General features: G+C 43.5%; 1 long non-coding RNA gene across 2 annotated transcripts in view; it reads left to right on the forward strand.

Annotated features, from left to right (window-relative positions):
* LOC310898554 overlaps positions 1-19,745 on the forward strand; it is a 72,558-nt gene that overhangs the window by 43,027 nt on the left and 9,786 nt on the right. For both annotated transcript variants that reach the window (XR_014583420.1, XR_014583421.1), the window contains one exon: positions 10,642-14,598. This is a non-coding gene — a long non-coding RNA (uncharacterized lncRNA). The remainder of the gene's footprint in view (positions 1-10,641; positions 14,599-19,745) is intronic.

Below are 19,745 nucleotides of genomic sequence, written 5' to 3' on the forward strand. Positions count from 1 at the left end.
TTTTTGTTGTTGTTATAATGTAATCTGTACCATGAACTGGTTTAATTTCTACCAGCAAAACAACTTTTTTTGCTGGCCTAAGCTGTTTCTCCATTCAGGGTGTTGGCTGTTGCAGGACAAATGCTTTACCTACATCAAGTGGAGATGTGCCTAGAGGATGAACAGCCCTTTTCCCCTTGCACTCTGAATATAAAAGGGATTAGGAGGCATATGACAACTGTTGGGTCAAAGGAGAATTTCAATCCACCTTTCAGTCTGCCTCCTTTGCATAAACTCTGTTTTTTAAGTCTCTGTCTTCACTCTGAAGACTTTCTGGGTTGCCAGCACACCCCAGCACCGTTTCTGATATTTAAGGCATTTTTGGACTGATAGAGTAAAGAAGATTACATATTTCACATTACCATGACTTAAAACCTCAGGTTCTCATCTCAGGATAGAAACACTGTTCCACAGCCACCTTTTTTGCATGCAGACTATTATATATTTTTTTAATCCAGCTGTGATTTTCTGTATAATGAATTTCACTTGCTGCTCCACTGTGGCCTGGTGACCCCTGATGCTCAAAACCAGGCTTTTGCACTCACCCGATGAAAACAAGCAATCCCCAGATCACCCCCAGGAGCTTAATGCAGCTGGTATGATGCAAACATCAGGTTGCAGTTATCAAGTTCAAGGCCCTTGTGCCTGCTCCGCACCTCGACACAGCAGGCACACATGGGTACCAGCACATCTTCCTAACACCTGATGCTGTTGGTGCTATCCCAGGGATGGGAGCTGGGGAGGGGATGATCCATGGGGCAGTGATGGAGCCATTGATAACCTCTCTCAAAGCTGTCATTTTAGCCCATGAGGACAAGTACTGACATATGGAATACACAACTTTTTAATAAGTACATGTGGAATATCATTTTCCAGGCATATTTACTCGTTTTTTCTATTTAATGTCATTTCAATATTCTGTGGAATTGATACCAGATATAATAAAATGCAGCAATGAAGGGAGAATTATATTATATATGTATATATATATTTAGCTTGAGAAACAAATGCTTCAACCTGTTCTAGAGAACCTCCTAACACTTCCACAGTAGATCACCAGAGCCATTTTCACAGTATCTTATGCCAAAAAAAAAGCAGGGACAATCTGGAAGGAACAGGTGTATTGGCTCCTTTTGCTGCTTGAAGAGGTAAACACCTAATTTGCCGGTACTGCAAAGGAGGTAAACATTTAGTGCCCAGAAAGTATCCTTCCCTCTGAGAAAGACCCACTGATGTCGACCTAAATAAATTCCGACAGTCAATCTGTTTTTTCTCTCTCTCTCTTTTTAAAAAAAAAGAAAAGGAAAGGAAAAAAAAAGGAAAAGGAAAAAAAAAAAAAAAGCTTAATATCCCCCAGGGAACTGGCTCTGATTTTGTATTGCAACTGCTTGCATAAAAGCCGAACAGGCTGTAAGACGATAGCGTACCTGGGTTTCCTGAACTCTTCTTAGGCAGGAGCAGTGCAAATTTGGGAGTGCTTTACATCTAGTATTCCTATCTTAGCATGCACAGGTTTATCCGTGAAAACAAGGTGGGCTTAGTAGCACTCTCAGTTTGTAAGCATATTGGTCGTGTTACTCTATGAGGTTGCTTTAGCTTGAAGGAAGCTAACTGAACCGTAACCATTTGGGCTGACCTTTTTCATGCTGGTGGTGTGCTTCTGGCTTGTCATTGTCAGTGCCTTCCAGGATATAAAGTTCAGTCCAAACTGTTCTCAAGATGAGGGAAAGTGGGGACAAAAAAAAAAAAAAAGGTAATTTTTGCTGCTGTATTTTAGGAGGCATCTTGTTAAGACTTATCTCTGCAAAAATCTTCCCAGTTGTGGCCAAATTATAACATTTTGAAAACAAAACTGACTTGGTGAAGATTTAAGCAAAGCTAGTGGGCAAATAATCACATTCAGGTGGGCCTGGTGGAGCATCTGAGATGTGCCTGGAGAGCCCATCCCAGCCGCTCCGTGGGGCTCCGTGTTAACTTCAGGCCCTCTGTGTGTGAGGCAGCTGCTGGGGAAATCTGGAGAGGAGATGAGTTGGATTGGAGATGGTAGACCTAGACTAGAACAACAAAGGGTTCCTGCTATCAGTAAATGCCTCTTTTGCTTTACTTGCTTAATGAAACAAACCTGAACATCCCTCTCTTGGTGTAAGTCCTTGCTTTTCTTAGATTGCTCGTTCTCCAAAGAAGCTTTGTTCATACTTATACAATGATTTCTTACAGTGTTTAAGGGTTAACCATCTTCATAACTTTAAATATAATCTCCTTTGTTTCTCTCTCTCTCTTTTTTTTTTCTTTTTTCCCCAGATTAGGAGATGATATCCTTAAACTGAAAATAGGGCCAAAACTCCTAAATCCTGGCTGAAGGGTTGTAACATTAGCAGCAGCTCTCGAAATCACAGCTCTCATTAAGCATGACCTGCAGCGGTACTTGTTTTTGATCTGATATCTAGCTCTTGTCTTTTCTCTATAGTGTTTTTCTAATTCTTTAGAGAGTGTCTGCAGCAACCAAGTCTTCCTGAGGTTTGCATTCAATTTGCAAAATGCACGTCTGAAGCTGAAAAATAAGCTCCATGTTTTTGTGGTGCAGCGAGGTTTGCCAGGCCCCTTCAGAAACGACAGAACCGGGTTGTGGTTTGTTTCAGTTGACATGGGCTGCAGCCGACGTGTGAACCTTTCGGTGCCCTCCCTGAGTGCACGGCCCCCTTCCCTAGATGAATGTATCAGTGCAAATTTATTTTAAAAACACCTGCAGAGAAGCGGGGAACTCTGGTTTCTCGTTTTGCCTACGTGGTTTTAAGACAACCGTGCCAACACCATCCTTCGGGACATCTGTGAACAACTGTTTTCCACCCACTGTTGTAGCCGCTCAGTTTTAGAGCTCTCTATTTTCTTTCTTGAGCTCTTAAAAGATCTTTTATAGCATGTCCACTGGACACTTTTCACAAGCTTGTTGCTTTAGTCAGCCGGTATGTGTATGGGAATTTTTTTTGATAGTCCAGGGGCCCGTGGAATTGCTGTACCCTTCTCACGTGTTTTGGGGTAGGGATGCTACAGATGGCAGCATTACTGCTGTGCTCAGTCTCTGCACAATTTTGTGTTGGTTTATTTTTCGTTTTCCTCTCTGAGGGATGATATTTCTTTTAAAATGAGTTGACTTTTTTTTTTTTAAAGCTTTAGTCCAGCACCTCTTCCCAAAGCTGCTCACAAGCTCTGTTATGCTTCTCTCTGTTACCAAATCATGCACCTCTTTATACCCTCCAAAGGCCTTGCGTTTTTCAAGCAAAATGTGTTTGCCAAGTGAGAGTTTGCAGAGCCAGGGTCTCCCTGTGGGAGTGTTGAACATGTACAAATGTCACTAGGTTTTCCAAACAGCACCTGCCAGAACCCTGCTGGTGTACCACTACATCAGAGCAGGATCTGGCATCAGACCTCTCTCCAGAATGTTTTCCTTTAGGGGGGTTGGATTTTTATTTTATTTTTATTTTTTTTTTTATTTATTTTTAAAATATATGTACTTAGTTCTAAGCAGCTCTTTTGTGTCTCTTGTAGTGACCCCATCTAAATAGCTGTTTTTTTTTTCCCCTTGCCTTCATCTATTTAATGCCTCCTCCTACTTTGGCCTGGAAGAAGGAGAATTTCCCAGAGCAGTGAATTGTTGACTGAATGCTCTCTTCCACTTCTGTCAAGATTTGAAGTCCTCGCCCTGGGAAGATGTTTTCAAACTCCTTCTCATCTGTCTTTACTGAACTTGTGTTCTCTCTCATTTTTATCCCATTGATTATTCTTTTTCCTGTGGTAGTATCTTTTAAAATTTGTTATTTATGCATACCCTTATCTGCATAGAGGAACAGTTATTTCACCTCTTTATTTCACAGTACTGTTCCCAAACCTGTATAATTTCTCTGAATTTATTTTACTTTTCTTTCATTTTGCTAAAATATTAAGTAGCATAGAGCTATGACCTAGCCCTAGAGGATATTTTCTAGAAATATTGCTGCCTCTTTGTTTCCGCTTATCTTTTAAAACCTATCGAAGAACTAACTTTCTCACTTAAAGTGTGTGAAGCTGGGTTTGGTTTCACTCCCATTTCTTACATGACTCTAAGCTGAAAGTCGTAGAAAAATTCAGGATCATTATTTCAGTGCTGCTGCCTTTATCAGCTAAACTAATATATTTTAAGAAATAATCAGTATTGTTTGATATGACCTGCTTTTGATAAACCTGTTGTTTGCTGTCACTTTTATTACTCATCTTAAACTCTGTATTATTCAGATATTTCATCTGCTCTTCTGCTGTCCTCCTGGCATCTCCGTCACAGCAGCAGGCTGGGCCATTTACACTTCCAGTCATTGGGGTAGCATCCTTCCTCTGCCAGGGAACAGGAACTTAACTACTGCTTTACTGAAATAACAACATTAGAGGTCCAATGGCCTTCAACAGCTCTTAACACATTGAGACTACAAGTCACCTGGACTAGTTCATTTTCGTATATTTAACCTTACGTACCTAGATCTAACTTCTTGAGTATTTCTTCTTTTGCTGGTGACCCATCTCCAGTTCTAAACTATTAGCTGAGACTTATTCACTAGTTTCTGCTTACAGTTTTTTAGATTATTGTCCATGTTCTTATGGTTATTTTGAATCTCCTTTTTTAAAGCAGGTTGTCACGTTAATCCCACTTTTTTCTTTATTATGCTAGTATACAGTGTTTATAGTATAGTTCACTATTTATACATGAAAACATTGTTTATTATGGTCTTTTTCAGCAGAAATTTTCTTAAGCACTTTCCAGCTATTATTGATATTTTTCTTTTTAAATTTACTCTTCCAGGTTGATTTTGTGCATAACCATTCTTAGCTTCATGCACTTGGAACTTTCACAGTGCCAAGCATATAATTCTGTTTGCACATAATTACATCTGCTAAGTGACCTAAGCAACAGCTAATTTCTATTCCGTGATCAGTTATTCTGTGGCAGACTGAGGTGTAATGCAGACTTCTTTTTGTGCTGATACAATACGTTTAGAATATGGAAACCCATGCTCAGACCACTGGTGCTGAGGCCATTGGAGAATTCCTCCCCTCCAGGTCTCATAGTGATGTGATTAATTTTATTCCAAATATTTTTATCTTGTGCTGAAAATATACTTCTATTCCTCCTTTTTCAAATTCCCCATTTTCATTAACATCATGTTCCTTGGTCTAGTCAGCAAGTAACCTGGGAAGCTGATTTCATCTCTACTAAGATGGGGTAGCCTGAACTCTGCCAGTCCTTCTCTCTATTCAGTGAAAGCCAAATTTCCATAAATCCAATTTCATTAAATATTTGCTATGTACTGACTTTGTCAACAAAAAAATCACAAATTATCCTGTAAGTGATAGCCAGCATCCTCACACACCTTTAATTCAGCTTCAGAGTTGATTAACTTTGTATAATTTTAAAGCAGCAGCTTTTTTTTTGGGGGGAAAAAAAAGTGATTATAGAACTAACAGTTGTGTGAAACACACACAAAAACTTAATTAAGATGGCACAGGCAACATCTGTTCTAGTACATTACAGTTTATGAATGCTAAATACACAATGTGGTTACCTTGTTTTGTGTACGTAGCACATGTATAAAGGCTTTTCAAACATTTTCATTTTATGCATCCCTATAAGTTTTCATACTGAAGTATGAATCCTTTTAGCTGGAATTTTTCCAGATACTTTTGTAGATCCCTTAGAAAAAAATAGAAATCCATACCTAACAGAGGTATGCAATGTACCAGTCAGAAAGCACTGACATAAAGCAGACACCCATGTGGTTATGGTGATAAAGCATTTTCTGAAAAAGAGATATAATATTCTTCCTAAAACATCTGGATCTCCCTAGTCTTGCACCTGAACTCACAAACAAGTGCACTTTATCTCTTTTGTTAGCTGAGTTGCAGCTAGAAATGGGGTCTCTGCTGCAGCTTAATTTGGTCGATAAGTTCCCTTTCTTTGAAAGGGACTGGGAATAAGTGAGACAGCAGTGAGAAGTCCCCCTGGCACCCTCCACGCTGCTTGGGAAGGGGCTGTCCCATCATGGCGAAGCCAGAGGCGAACGCATTGATTACTGCAAATCCTCGTTGGGAGGAAGGGGAGAGGGAAAAGCAAGTGTATCGATCAGCTGGGGTTAGCGGCGAGTGGAGAGAAGGAGAGGGAGGTGGCAAAGGAAGGGCAGCGGAGGAGATGTGGAGCAGGCACGTGGTCTGCTGCCATGGGAGCCAACCGCTTGAATTTCTGCCATCGCCCATTAGCGGAGGCAGCAGCAAAAGTGATTAATGTCTCCTTGGCAGATGAATAACTCTTGTGTTGCTTCCAACAGAGGCTGCCAAAGTTGGACAGAAACCTGCTAAAGGTGCTCAAATCCTCCAAGTGGGGAGGCTGGATGAGTAGGCAGAAGTTTACTTCCAAAAAAAGCAGCCTTTAAGGAGCACTTGCAGGATGTGCAGGGTCCAGAGCCGATGGATGGCTGTGGGAAGAGAAGCGGGGTAATAACATGTGCTTTAAAGGAAAGCCAGGAACTCCTGAATTTTATTTTGAGGACTAACACTGACTCTCGGCCAGATCTGGGCAAGGTGAAATCTGCTCTCTCTGAAACCACAGGGAGGTTTTGCCTTCATTTCAGCAGGGTCAGAATGTCACACTCTTCGTGAAGAAGGAATAACACTGACTGATGTGGGGAGAGTAGTCTGGGAATAAATGAGTTACCTTTCACAGTGATTCAGCTGCAACTTGTTTTTACTGCTATGAACCACATCCTACAACCCCTTGCATATAAACTTAATATTAAGCTTTGGTTTTAAAAAACACAAGAAACCTCACCAGCTGGTACCAATACCACTCCAGAGGCTCAGCACAACCACAGCTTGCACCGTCTTGTGGCCCCATTACATTTCTGTGCCCCTCCCATAGCTGCTGAGCCATGAGCTCGCCAGAAATGCCTTCAGTCCCTCATAATCAAAAAGTAAATATTTAATATGTGCTACCCTGCACTTAGCATGGATGGAGCTGCATTTGTGGCACCTGCCCTCATGTTAGAAGTCTTAAATTTAAGTTTAATCCCAGAGCAGAGCTGAGGGGGAATGTGAGGGCTGGGGAAGGGGTGAGGGAACAGTTAATTCTCCGTCTGAGACTGGCTGGGATCCTGGGTTATTCTGCACTTAGGGCAAGGCTCCATGCCTGGTGGTGAGGGAGCTGTTGATCACAGCCAAGGCTAAAAGGGACCAGAAGTGCCTTGTCACGGGGTCATGGACTTCTGTCATGATTCCCGTTCATTCACGTTACTGGAAAATGAAACAATTCCCCTTAAATTCAGGAAGCAATGCTAGTTTCGAACTTACGTATGTGAAAGACTTAGTTTCCTTATATTAGAAGGTGTCAGGATAGCTTTTTTTTTTTTTCCACACAGGCAGGTTGCTCCAGGAAAGAGGGGGGGGTTAATTAGGTGAGTAAGATGTCTCATAATATGTGAGAATTAAGAGGTTTCTGTTTGCATGGGACTATGAAAACTTTTTTGTGGGTTTTGTTATACACGGCTTTGTACTCTTTTAGTTTCACTTTAGTTTTTTGTGTTTGACTATGCCCCAGAGTGAGAACCACACAGTTTGACTTGGCTTACAACAGAAATGGCGTGAAACAGCAAAGCCTTGCAGCGAGAAGTCGTAAAACAAAGTCCCCACGCTCATCAGGGAGCTGGCTGCCTGTTGGGAAGAGTCAGGCTACTCAACTCCATGCACCACAGAGAAATGGGGCACTGTGCTAGACACAGCTTAAAGCTGAACTGCAACTACAAAGGTTTGGATCGGTTAAATTTCACAAACACTAAATAAAATTTCAGAAAATCACAAAGCTGATTATCATTGAAGGATGCCGCTATGAAACATTTCAGTATCCTGGAAAGGACCGTTTTTGAAATGACCATTTATTTAATTTTCATACAGCTTATTCTAGGGTGTGTGCTAAACACAACCCTAAATAATCAAGAAAGGACAGGTGACAAGTTTTCCAGATCACACACAGTTGTTTAGGACAGAGGTAAATAGAACTTAAATAAAATAGCCTTAATTGTAAGTGAATGATGAGGAGTTCTATTTTAGTTATTACCATTCAGACAAAATTTCTTGGAGACAATGGAGATAATTTTCAGAGAAATCTCCCATTAGTGTTCAGAAAGGTTATAAAGGTAAGTAGCACTTTACGAATAACTGGGGAAAGAAGAATATAAAAATGCAACTCTATAAATTTGTGTACCCACCCCACATAATGGAAGTAGCTCCAGTTGGTCCTGTTCAAAAAATGATACAGCAGAATTGGCAACAGGTAAAAAGCTAAGAGCTATAAGACAACAACAGTAGATTAGTACTCTTTGGTTTGGAAGAGATAAAGTATCATGATAGGAATATTGCAAATGTTTGTAAGATTTTAGAGGTATAAGAGAGAAAATTATGCAGATTGTATGCTATTTTCTTAGTCCAACAGATTCGGAGGAGAAATTATTAAATAAGAGTGAAATGTATATAAACACAAGGAAATTCTCTTTCACGCACTGTATAATTATGTAGAATTCATTGTTACCGAGTGATGTGAAGATAAAGAATATAAATGGTCTCAGAGGTATTAAATGGAAAAGGGAAGCTTTGTCTCTCCATAGCAAACAAGCTTCGCCCATCAGTGAGGTGTGCAAGTCTCACACGGACGGAGCAGGGGCATCCGTGCATTACCCCCACGAGCATCGACTGCCGCTGCCACAGCCAGGGGCTGACTGGTACAGCAGAGCTCGCCTTCCACTGTGGGACCTTCCAGTTTTGTATTTCTGTGTCCAATTTTTCAGTTTGGAGTTGGAGATTTGCTTACTAATTTGACAAAAGTTGATCGGGATGAGTTGGAGTTTCTGGCGGGACTGACCATCCTAATTTTGTGTCATTCTTACAACCATCACATGAATCAGATTTATTTGCATTAAGGAGGGAGCCAGGCTGTATTAAGAAGGAATTTGTGACTTCTTAGGGAGGAAGCTTGACTTTAGAAGAACATATTTTCTCTCTGAAGCCAGGCAACATTACTTAAAGTTTCTGATCCTATATGATATTATTGCTTACATGATTGCGAGCTGCAGACGGTGATGATGCAGTATGCGTATGGATCTAGTTGTCAAGACATGATAAGCAGACTTTGGCAATACATTCAGCTTCAACGGAGACTTACAAAACTTAGGATTTTCCCCCAAACTCGTCATGTGCAGTATCTATAGATGAGTCCCAGCAGTGTCCTGTAGACAGCCTCAGCAGACGATAGCCATCAGGTTTGTCCCCAAGCCAGAGCCTTGGACCTACACCTTCAGCGTAACACCAGAAAGCAGAGCCAGTGTGTATGCAGGTGCACTGATTTGCATTAGAAATTACCCCTGGCTTTTCTAGCAGTTTAACTAGGTCAGTTAGGGGTGTGATTGTTTACTCTAATAATTACCCTTGAGAACAGGCACCTCTTTCCTGGGGAATGGACTAGGAGAGTAATAATACCTTTGCACTAGTAAAATGGAGTCCAAAGTAGATAGATGGCTGATAGTGCTAAAAGTCCTGTGTGCGGAGACAGCCCAGCAATGTGTAACCCTGGAAATAGATACTGATATTTTTCCTTTCAGTAGTTACATTCAGTTCCAAGTATTGATATTACAACACAGTTGCTAAAGAAACTGAGGCAAGTAAGACATCATAAAAACATATCTACCATGATACTTATAAGAACCCAGCAAGATCCCGGGGTGAGCAGAGGGGCGTTTTTTAGATCGTTAACTTAAAACACACACACACACAACAGACACCCACACCCACTCTGTTATTCAGAAACCTGAATATCATCAGGAAGTAGTGAGTCATCATCAGGCCATTGCCCTTTTTCGTTATGGTGTCTCCTGAATGGAAAATTTAGTCTTCTTCTGGCCTTTGGACCAAGGCCCCCGTCCCCTGCCTCCGTCCCCCTTGTCCCACGCAGGCAGAGGGGCACGAGCAGAGGGTTGGGTCGTGCAGGGTGGGTGTAGAGAGCGGCACTGGCAGGTGTGTTTGGGACAGCGAGGCTTAAAAAGGGCCCAAACAAGTTACCCAGCATATTTTTAATAGCTCACTGCCATAAATAAATGACAGAGAATCGGAGTTAATGCCTCGAGAAGGTCTGGAAGTCATTTGTATTTTAAAATGTCTTGTTAGCGTACATTGTGGCATTACTATTAAAGCAACCGGTTCAGCCTAATATAATACATCTAATTATATGACGTGAGCTTCATCTGATGACTTTTGCCAATTATATCTGACAGGGCTATTTTAGATGAGAGGCCATGTGTTACAGCAGTTTCAGGAGATGAATATAACATAGCATATGTTTTCAAAAATAAAATATCCACTATGTTATTTGCAGTGATTAAGTGCCTACCAATGCAGTTGTGAGGCAAGGAAGCAGGCCCTTCTGGTTTGTGAATTATGCCTGTGCTGAGTCATCGCTGCTTTTTAAAAAAGGTTTATTATGAATGAAGGGCTGGGTCAATGCCAAGTACTTTGTTTCTCACTGTTTCTTTTGTTCCCCAGCAAATTGTTCACGTCCTTGGAAACGAGCCTTAAAATGAAAACTTGTGAAGTGGCAGGAGAAGCACCAAGCACTCAAAGCCTCCAGACAGCCTCCACAAGGAGTGACCCTATGGACCTGAGTAGGAGATGCTACCAGAAATGAAGAATATGACATAATCTATTGTATGACAAAACATTATCCCTTAAAATTAATGTAAAGGTCAACTATGGGAATACAAAGCAAAACAAGCTGTGAACATTTTCTGCAAGAGAAGAGAGATGCAGCCTCATGTGAGAATGTCTGGGCAGAGGATAAAAGAAAATAAGGGCATCCTCCATTCCCTCTGGAAGTGTCAGACAGATAAGAAGTGGGCAGGGATTAGAAAGCTGCTCTTGGTGCCTCCTGTGCCTTCTACTGCTGTTCAGACAGATGCTGAGCAGAGTTCAAAATTTGTGGGTTTGAAGAAAAAGAGAGAGAGCACAGGAGCGGGCAAGAGAAATACCCCCGTATCAGTGCTCAGGCCAACTGTACCGACACTGCTTTTTCTGGAGACTGCCCCAGAAAATGTCTTGTGGGGGTGCTGGATTGCAGTGTCCCAGGCTGGGAGGCCACAGGAGTTGGTCCCTGAGATAGGAGGCACGTAGGCCTCCTCGGCCTGCTGCAGGGAGCAGATCCCAGCTGGCTTGGTGGCACCTGGAAGGCGCTGTGGCCAGTCCATGCTGGGCAGCACAACTCTGTCATTACCTGTTCATGCATTCAGGGCAGCATCAGACCTTTGGGCATGCACTGATGGAGAGATTTGGGCAAGAAGATGGTTGTGGGGTGGCAGCAGCCCTGGTGGGGAGCAGCAGCTCGGACTCCCACGTTGTGTCAGTCCCAAAAGTTTTGCAGATCCAAGCCCCAACTCATGCTGGGGCTTCACTGGGATGGCAAGTGAGATGCTCTGCATCCTCTCCAGCCTGCGAGTCCCATCCTGAAATGCTCCAAAAGGTCTCCCCATGTGCACAAGAACAGTGAGCCATACCCAGACTCTCACCATCCAGACCTGCACATCACTCTGAAGTACTTATCTGCAATACGAGAAACTTGTGTCCAAATCCCTTCCCTGCTGGCTGGTACTCAAACGTGTGTTTGTATCCTAGGAAAGCCTAATTACTTCACTTCAGGGTATTCTGGGACAGATGTTCTCCAAATCTCTCGTTCAGGTTTTTCAACTTTGGCTAAATATTTACATTCTTCAGCTGCCCCTACCCTCAGCTGAGTGTGTAACCACTTAACTATGCAGTAACTTTCTCTTTCGCTCTACCCCAGTAGATACCTAATTGTTTTGAAAAAAAGCAAAGCAATTTTAACAGGAGGGACTGAGAGCCCTCCGAACACCCACCGCCTTCATAGCTAGATTGCTGCTGAAAATTAGAAGCTGGTTGTTAAAAGCCTTCAGGCAAAAAAAGAGCTCTTCCACCTCTCACATGAAGTCTTTAATCACTAGATTACAGGATAAAAGGCAGAGTGGGTGAGGAGGGAGCACTGTGTGTTTTGTGGGAAAGGCCTGTCTTAGGTGTTGAATGCCAAAAGAACATTCATGGTCAAGGAGAAGGAGATAATGTCCATTGGCACGGCATCACCTAGCTCTCTTAAGAGCTTTAACTTTGCATCTTTCCTTGACTTGTCTGAGATAATTCAGGTGTCTTCCTATTCAGTGTGCAAGCTGGAGGATGCCTATGAAGACAAGCTCGGACAGAGATTTCCATCCTGCCTGTGGTCTGAGCTGGCCAGATGAGACCCAGCAGTGATCCAGCGGTGTATACGATGTTAGTGCATTGCTGCACTTCAATCAGTACATCCAGCTGAAAGGCAGGGTGCTTTTGCTGAGGCGAAACACAGTGCTAACATAGCTAAACAGCCTCCGAACCACAACTGGCCTGCATCCAGCCAGTGAAGAGCACAGCCAGAGGAGTCCAGGTCTGCCTACACCTACCTGCATAAGCCCAATTATCAGTTAGTGCCAAATTCTCCACTTGCTCTAAGGAATTTGGGTGCCACAGTGTTAGGCACTGCAGCGTTATGCATTGTATTTTTGGATGCTTGACTTCCAATTGACCTGTAGAGTCAAATCTGACCTGAGTTGGTGTAAAACCTGCACTGGGACTTGCATAATGTGTGAAGTTCTCTGTCACAGATGTGGTGATCCGTGGCCACAAACAGTCCAGCTTTGGTGCTGGCACTCACCTGAACATTGAATAAATACGCCGACACATAAACCTGTATCATGACTTATGTTCTAATTTATCTGCCACCCTCAAGTATGTTGCTTCCATGAGCAATTGTTCTGATTCATTCAGAGTTTGTTTGACATCAGCTCCTGCAAGTTCAGTTCACTTTAACCAACTCAGGTGTTAAACTGGGGCATAAACATTCCTCAAGAAGGTCGCTGAAACTTTCTTCCTGGCACCCAGAGGCAAGATAAGATCTATATTTAGCACTGTAAAAAAAGTTATTTCCTTGTTTGTTTAATGGAAATTGAATTTGGAAATTGAAGGTAGCAGACATCAGTTCTTTGCAGTTTTTGCTTATTGGAGATTTTGTAGTTCATTTTCACCTTCCTTCAGCCAATGGTATAGTGCCGTGTAGTGTATGAGAGATTCAGGTCAAAGACATGAAAAATATAATATATAACAATTATAAACAACAGGAATTTTGGGTTCATATCCTGCATTTTTGTCTGAGATACCGACGTATATAACCAAACTTGCCAAATTCTTCTAAGTAGTGTGTGTGTATGTGGTTTAAAAATGCAAGCAACCCCATCAAAGGGCCTCCAGCTTTTTGATTCTCTGAGAAATGAATAATATTCAGCACATTTTTTGGAAACCACATTTAAGTCAACCCTGAAAGTGGGGCTGGACATTTAATATTCAGAGAATTTTAACAGCTTCAACATGAACTAGGAAAAAGTAGGTTGCATTTTGGATCCTGCTGTCTGCCAAAATAATACCCTTGCATATTTTTAATCTTCACAGCACTTTGCAGACAATGAATGGACAGGTTTAGGTGCTTCGGTCTGGAGCTCTGAGCTTGGTGGTTCTTAGTATATGTCACAGCCAAAAAAAATCCTAAGGCTCAAGAAGGTGGGGGTTGCGATGTCAGGCGTTCGGGAGTTAGGAACACGCTGTTATTAAAATCTGCTTGTGCAACTCGGTCAGTGCCCTCATCAAAGGGCCAGACTAGTGCTCTTCCTTGATCCTTCTTTCGGACCAAGTGCAGCTTGGACATGGCCCCCCTGCCTGGAGCGTGCTCGCCCATGTGGGGCCCATGGCAGGGGAGCAATCCCGGCTCCGGAGCTCAGTGCTCTGGTTTTCCAGGCTGGGTTGCTTGACTGCCTGTTACAGTTTCCACAGGGCTCTAGTTTCACTCAGTGAAGTTTTTTTCATTTCTTTCTTTTCTTTTTTCTTTTTTTTTGTTATTTTGATATTTTTCTGATGCTACCAAAAATCTTACGGGCACTAATTTGGGCAGCTTCCCTGAGAGCTTGGGCAATCTTATCATTCACATTTTGCAACTGAGGAAATAAAGACAAGCTTGCTTAAAATGTCTTCTGGAGTTCGCTGTCCTTTCCAAGGCACCGAGACCTTGGGTTTTCACAGCGCACAGCATTAAGTCCTGGCATCCTCACCCACACCCGTAGCCACCGCTGAGAAGCTCAAGCCCTGTCTGATGGGCACGACGCTAGGAACAGGCCATGGTTGAGCAGTCATTCTCATGTGACTTAGTCTCAGGACATTGTCCGGTATCTGAATGGGTCCCCTGGCACACACTCAGAGAGACTCGTATCTAAATGACATTTCTTTTTAGGCAATGAAAGTATTCTTCCTCTTCCTGCAATCTCCCGCATTGTTCCCCTCTCCGTTTCTGCGGCGAGTGTGGGAAGCCTGCCACAGACAACATCTGAATTCAGTGCATAGACCAGCTCCTTCCAGGTACACCAACTGAGGCACTGATTGTATTTGAACTGAAATAGCATGTGACTGACCAGCCTTAATTCTGCGTTTCCTATCTTTGGAGAGTTTGACTTGGCAGTCCTGCCAGTGCTATTGTGCAATAACTTATAAACATGCTGGTAGATTAAGTGGAGAATATTTGGAGAGGGATGTGGATGTGTTTGTGTTCTTGAAGCTAACAGCCCAAACACCCCATGAGGTAAGTGCTCAAGTACCCTCTTTTTACAGAGGAGGAAGAGGGTGTGTGGGCTGATAACGTGACAGGAGGCCAATGGCTGGCTTCTCAGCTCTGCTCAGCTCCTGCTTCCAGTACTTAAAGGCAACGCGGGCAGTTCCCAGCCCTGGATCTGGCATCCTAAAGCTTCTCAGCTACTGCTACGGAGCAGAGATTTTGCTGCCAGGGGAGGGCAGGTTGGGCACCCCATCCTCTGCTCATTCCCTGTGGAGGGGAGTGGGAATACCACTGCACCAGCTGCTCCAGTCTGTGGTAGCAGAAGACCTCTTCTTTTGTTGGGAATCCTGGGCTGGGCTGTGAAGGTTTGATTAGCTGTGTGATCGGGGTGAAGATCTGACCCCAAAGCTCTTGGCTCACAGGTCTGTGCTTTGATCATTGGAGTATAGAGTTATGCAAATGGGGGAATGGGGAAAAGAAAGTTTTTATTATTTTTTTAATCTTTTTCTGTGTTAGCAGAAGGAAATGGAAAAGAGAGGTAATCTTTTCTCCTTTAATTGTCTGGTCCTGCTCTATTGAACTTGATGGCTATTCCCATATACTGCTCAATGGGAGCAGGCTTGGCAATGACTGCTTCCCATTAGAGTATCATGGCCTGAGTGGATTTCGATAGCTTTCTGTGGGGATGTGTCTGTCTCCTTGGTGTGATCTTGCAGGCTGCTTGTGATATGGAAGAGAAAAAAGAGAAATAATGAGAAAATAATAACCTTTCTGCCCACATCGGGAAAGAGCCACCACAGGCTGCTGGTCCCTGGTGCATGCAGGATGTTTTCAGGACCTGGTTTGTCCCCTGAGGCTGGGCAGAAGGTTTGGAGAGGTTCAGATCCCCCTGTGAGCAGGGGTTACCACTGCATGCAGCCCCGGGGCAGGCAGGGGAGTTTCTCTGCTCAGAGAAATTTGCTGTCTCCAGCCAATAGGGCACTCTTCAGATATTGTAGTACTGATGTAGAGTTTGTCTGGCCTAACAGGAAAGGATTTTAGCTTTAAAAATGCTCTCAGGTCCTCTGCGTTTAGCTCTTGTCAGCACACAAAAGTCTTCACAAGAACAGCTCGGAAATCTAACGGATACAGAAAGTCAGAGGGCCAGAGGTAGAGACAGCTTTTGTGGTGTGTGACCTGCTGGTTGAGGTCCCCATGCTTCAGCTCCTAGCCTGCCTTTTCTTCTTCTGCTCCCCCTTTCCCTTTGCCAGCACACTGTGCCGCTCAGCAGGTACTAACTATGCTTTTCTCTCAAGTGGACAAATCAACGGATATAATTAGATTGAACTAAGCCTGACCCAGATTCAGTTTGGATTTTTTTTTTTTTGTCAGGTGAGGAAACCCATCTTTTCTCTTCTTCTTTTTGTTTTCTTTTCCCTTATTCCAATCGGCCTAATAAAAGCTATTGCTTCTCTCTACAGACTTCACCTCCTTGTTAACCCAAGTGTCTCATTGCTACAAAGAGTAATAATACTGTAATCCTTCATGGTGTTTCAACTCCAGTAACACAGGCTACATTTTTCAACAAATGCCAGCACTTTGCTTCTCAATATTGAATGCTTAGTTTAGCTTTCCAGTTATAACCAACCACTACCATGGCACACTGTGTACCAGTTTGTCCAAAGACATCCTTTGAAAGAAGCTGAACAGTGTCCCAGGAAACACTGCAAAAAACAGGGAAATGCCCCAGAGACACCAGAGAGCTGTATACCAGGAGAAAAGCCTGGGCTAAAGAGTCCAGAAGAAGCACCTGGGTTTACCTTGGAGTGTAGATGTCTTCAAACCCCAGGACCAAGGGAGTCTCTTGCTAGGCTTGTCCAGGTTTGGTCTCCTCTGTGCTGAAACCTGAGAGATGCTGGAACCTGAGCCTGCACTGGGTTTATGATGGAGAGATGGTGCTTTTCACTGGACAGGTTGGTAGAAAGCCCTGGAAGTGAGGTGAATTCAGGTAGGTGCTATCTCAGTGTTAAAAGGCTGGGTCTCACCTTCTCGCATGCATGTGTAGACCATGTTTTTTAGTGAAAACCATCTTGTCTCAGCCTCCTCTCTCTGGTTTGTCCCAGCAGGGTGCCTACCCTCAGTGACAGCAAACAGGTTCCAGGTTTCATTTCCCTGTGTGTACCTCCTCTGGGGGATTTCATTCACATTTGTTAAATGGGGAGATATTTTTGAGGGAGATTATTGCTAAGTGCTGTTGTGGACTTTGATTTCCCTGCCTTTTGCCTACTGCAGTTTCTACCTTTAATTATAATAATTATTATTTTTCTTTTACCATACATTTTCTGCAGATGACTATTTTGGTTTTCAGTTTGTTCATTCTTGAAGGCCCTAGGGTTGCACATTAATATCATTTACTTGACCACTGGATGGGGACACTGAGCTCCACAGACCTCAGGTAGCTCCACAAGGCTCCACCTGTTGACCTGGAGCTGCAGAAGCAATGAGGGACCCCAGGGCAGGTGCACGAAAGCTGCTTCGGGGAAGTGGTGAGCAAGTTCTGTTACACAGTGGCTTTAGAGGTCCTCCAGCAAACACCTCCAAGCATGGGGTAAGTCTGGCCTCTTTCTGTCAGTTCCTCAAATCATCTGTCCACTGGAAAGCTTGGAGAAATGGAGGGGGACTGGAGAGGGGCAGAGGTGTGAGACCTTCCCTCACTGCCTCTCTTCTAATCTCATCCCTCTTTGCTGGGGATTACATCTGAAGGACTGCTCTGATCCTTTGATCTTTCCATGCAGTGAGCCTGCCTCGAGAAGAGGCCCCCACCACGCTGGAGCTTCCAGCTGTATCTGTGAAGTGAGGCAAGAAGTTAAGTACAATATCAACAGCTTTATTTATTTATTTTCTTAGCGATTTGTGCTATTTTTAAAAGACCAAGATCAATCTATGCCTCAAACAGAGTTTCTGCGATTTATCTATTTACGCCGTCAGTACAGACAGTATGTAAAGTGCCCATTGTCTGCATTAGCTCCTCCTGCCTTTCATCTCATCTGCATCAGGAGAGTTTTGTTGCTGTGGTTTTCCTCCATTTTGTGGACAGTGCTGGATGTTGAAGGGATGAGATTCCCTCTAATTAGAGGCAGTGATGTTTAGGCAATTCAGATCATCATCAAAAAACAGAGAAAGAATGGGACTGAAAAGCAGACATTTTAGCCAGAAAGATCCACACATTTAAAATCCTGAGGCTCATTCTTGCTTATTAAAGCTCAGACATGACGCCTGAGGGACTAGTGATTTTTTATTCCTTTGTTTTTTTTTTTTTTTTACATAGAAGATGTAAAATGAAGCTGTAGTTACATTTAACGATCAACGACATAAAACTACAACTCCGTGCTATGGCTAGAGCATTAGGGGAATACGTCCGCTGACCACCAGAAGCAGCTGGGCAGGCTTTGTGCAGATTCACTGGTACCTGGTGGCACGGCGCTGCTGTTGAACAACCAATTCCTCCGCGCTCCTTCAGCCCTTAGGGCAGATTTGTGCCATCTCCTATTAATGCGTAGCAGATGTTCAGGCGATGTGGATGCCCGGCAGAGTGACCTTGTGTGGAGAGGAGGTGGTGCCACCCAGGACCACGGCTCTGCCATGAGGATGAACGAGCCTGTGGTCTGAAAGGGAAAGGTGCGCGTGTCTGGTGCACAGAGCGTCCCTGACAAATAGTCGTAACCTTTAAAGGAAGCTGTGTAAATGATCCTTGTCAATACTACCATTAGATTAGTGAGGGATACTGACTACTCCAGGGCTATGAACTGCCTTGCAGTCACTTAATAGAGCTCGTTGGTAGTAAACTAACTCGGTGATTTGCTTTTCATCAGCTCCAAGGGCTGACTTTTCAGCCTCCTCTGTTCAAATGGCGTGTGTTAGTTTGCACCAGCTAGGTAAAACATCAGTCACCAGCACAAAGAAACCAGGCTGATAACAGCTAGGCAGCTGCCTGTGAGTTGTAAGTAATGCTGGCAAGAGCCTCAGACTTTTACCGCTGTGGATCTTCATGGGCTTCTGCGGAAATAAGGTACCTATCTTGATTTTTTTCCTGTCCTGCTGTTTGCACGGGTCTGTATGTGAGTCCGTACATGTGGTTTAAAGCCTCAGAGGCCTTCCCCTGGCAGCTACTGCTGCTGTGGATGTGGCAAGGAACAGGCTGGGGAGATGAAAATGGGTGGAGGGACAATGGGTGATGGAAAACCTTGGGGTCTCCTCCTCTTTGAGTCCTCCATGTACAATAAGAGCCAGAGGCTTCTAGAAGATTGCTGTCTCCTGCTAAACCTTGGTTTATATACCTGTATAAAAGTAATAGATATGAGATGGTTAAATATGCAAGCTCTTTCCAAAGAAGCTGTTAGCTTGAACAAAGTTCAATTTAAAATAACCTGTCAAGCACAAGTTCATCATATCCCTAGAATCAGAGCAGGTGGAGATCTTCCTTGCTTTACAGAAGTGGTTGTGTGACAAATTATGCATAATTTGTAGCTATTTGGTGGGCCTGCTCTTGCTCCCACCCAGGGCACATGGTAGCATGGCTGGGCAGCACCGCTGTGGACTTGGAGCTCCTTAGTCCTTACTTCAGGCTGCTTCAGTAACCTCCCAGAGCACACTTAGCTTTTCTGTCTGCACCTTTCCTTTATCTTCCAGAGGTGTTGTGAAGACAGATTCATGTTTAAAGTGATCATGAGCTCCATTAAAAACCCTCTGAGTATTATTATTGGCTACAGCAGTGTTGCGCTTGGCAGCATGGAAGCGGGTTAGAATTCTCTCTCCAAAGAGGCTGCAGACACATAAATGCTTCCAATTCTCCCACCAGCGAAAGAGGACTTTGACCTGCTTTGTGCAAGAATACTTTTGTCAATGAAAGTTGGGTTCTGTTTGCAGATGTTTGCTTCCCTCCTTGCTGTTGAGCTGAGAAAATCCTGCGTCCCCG

This window comes from Anser anser, assembly GCF_964211835.1.
Source record: "Anser anser genome assembly, chromosome: 4".
NCBI classification, from domain to species: Eukaryota; Metazoa; Chordata; class Aves; order Anseriformes; family Anatidae; genus Anser; species Anser anser.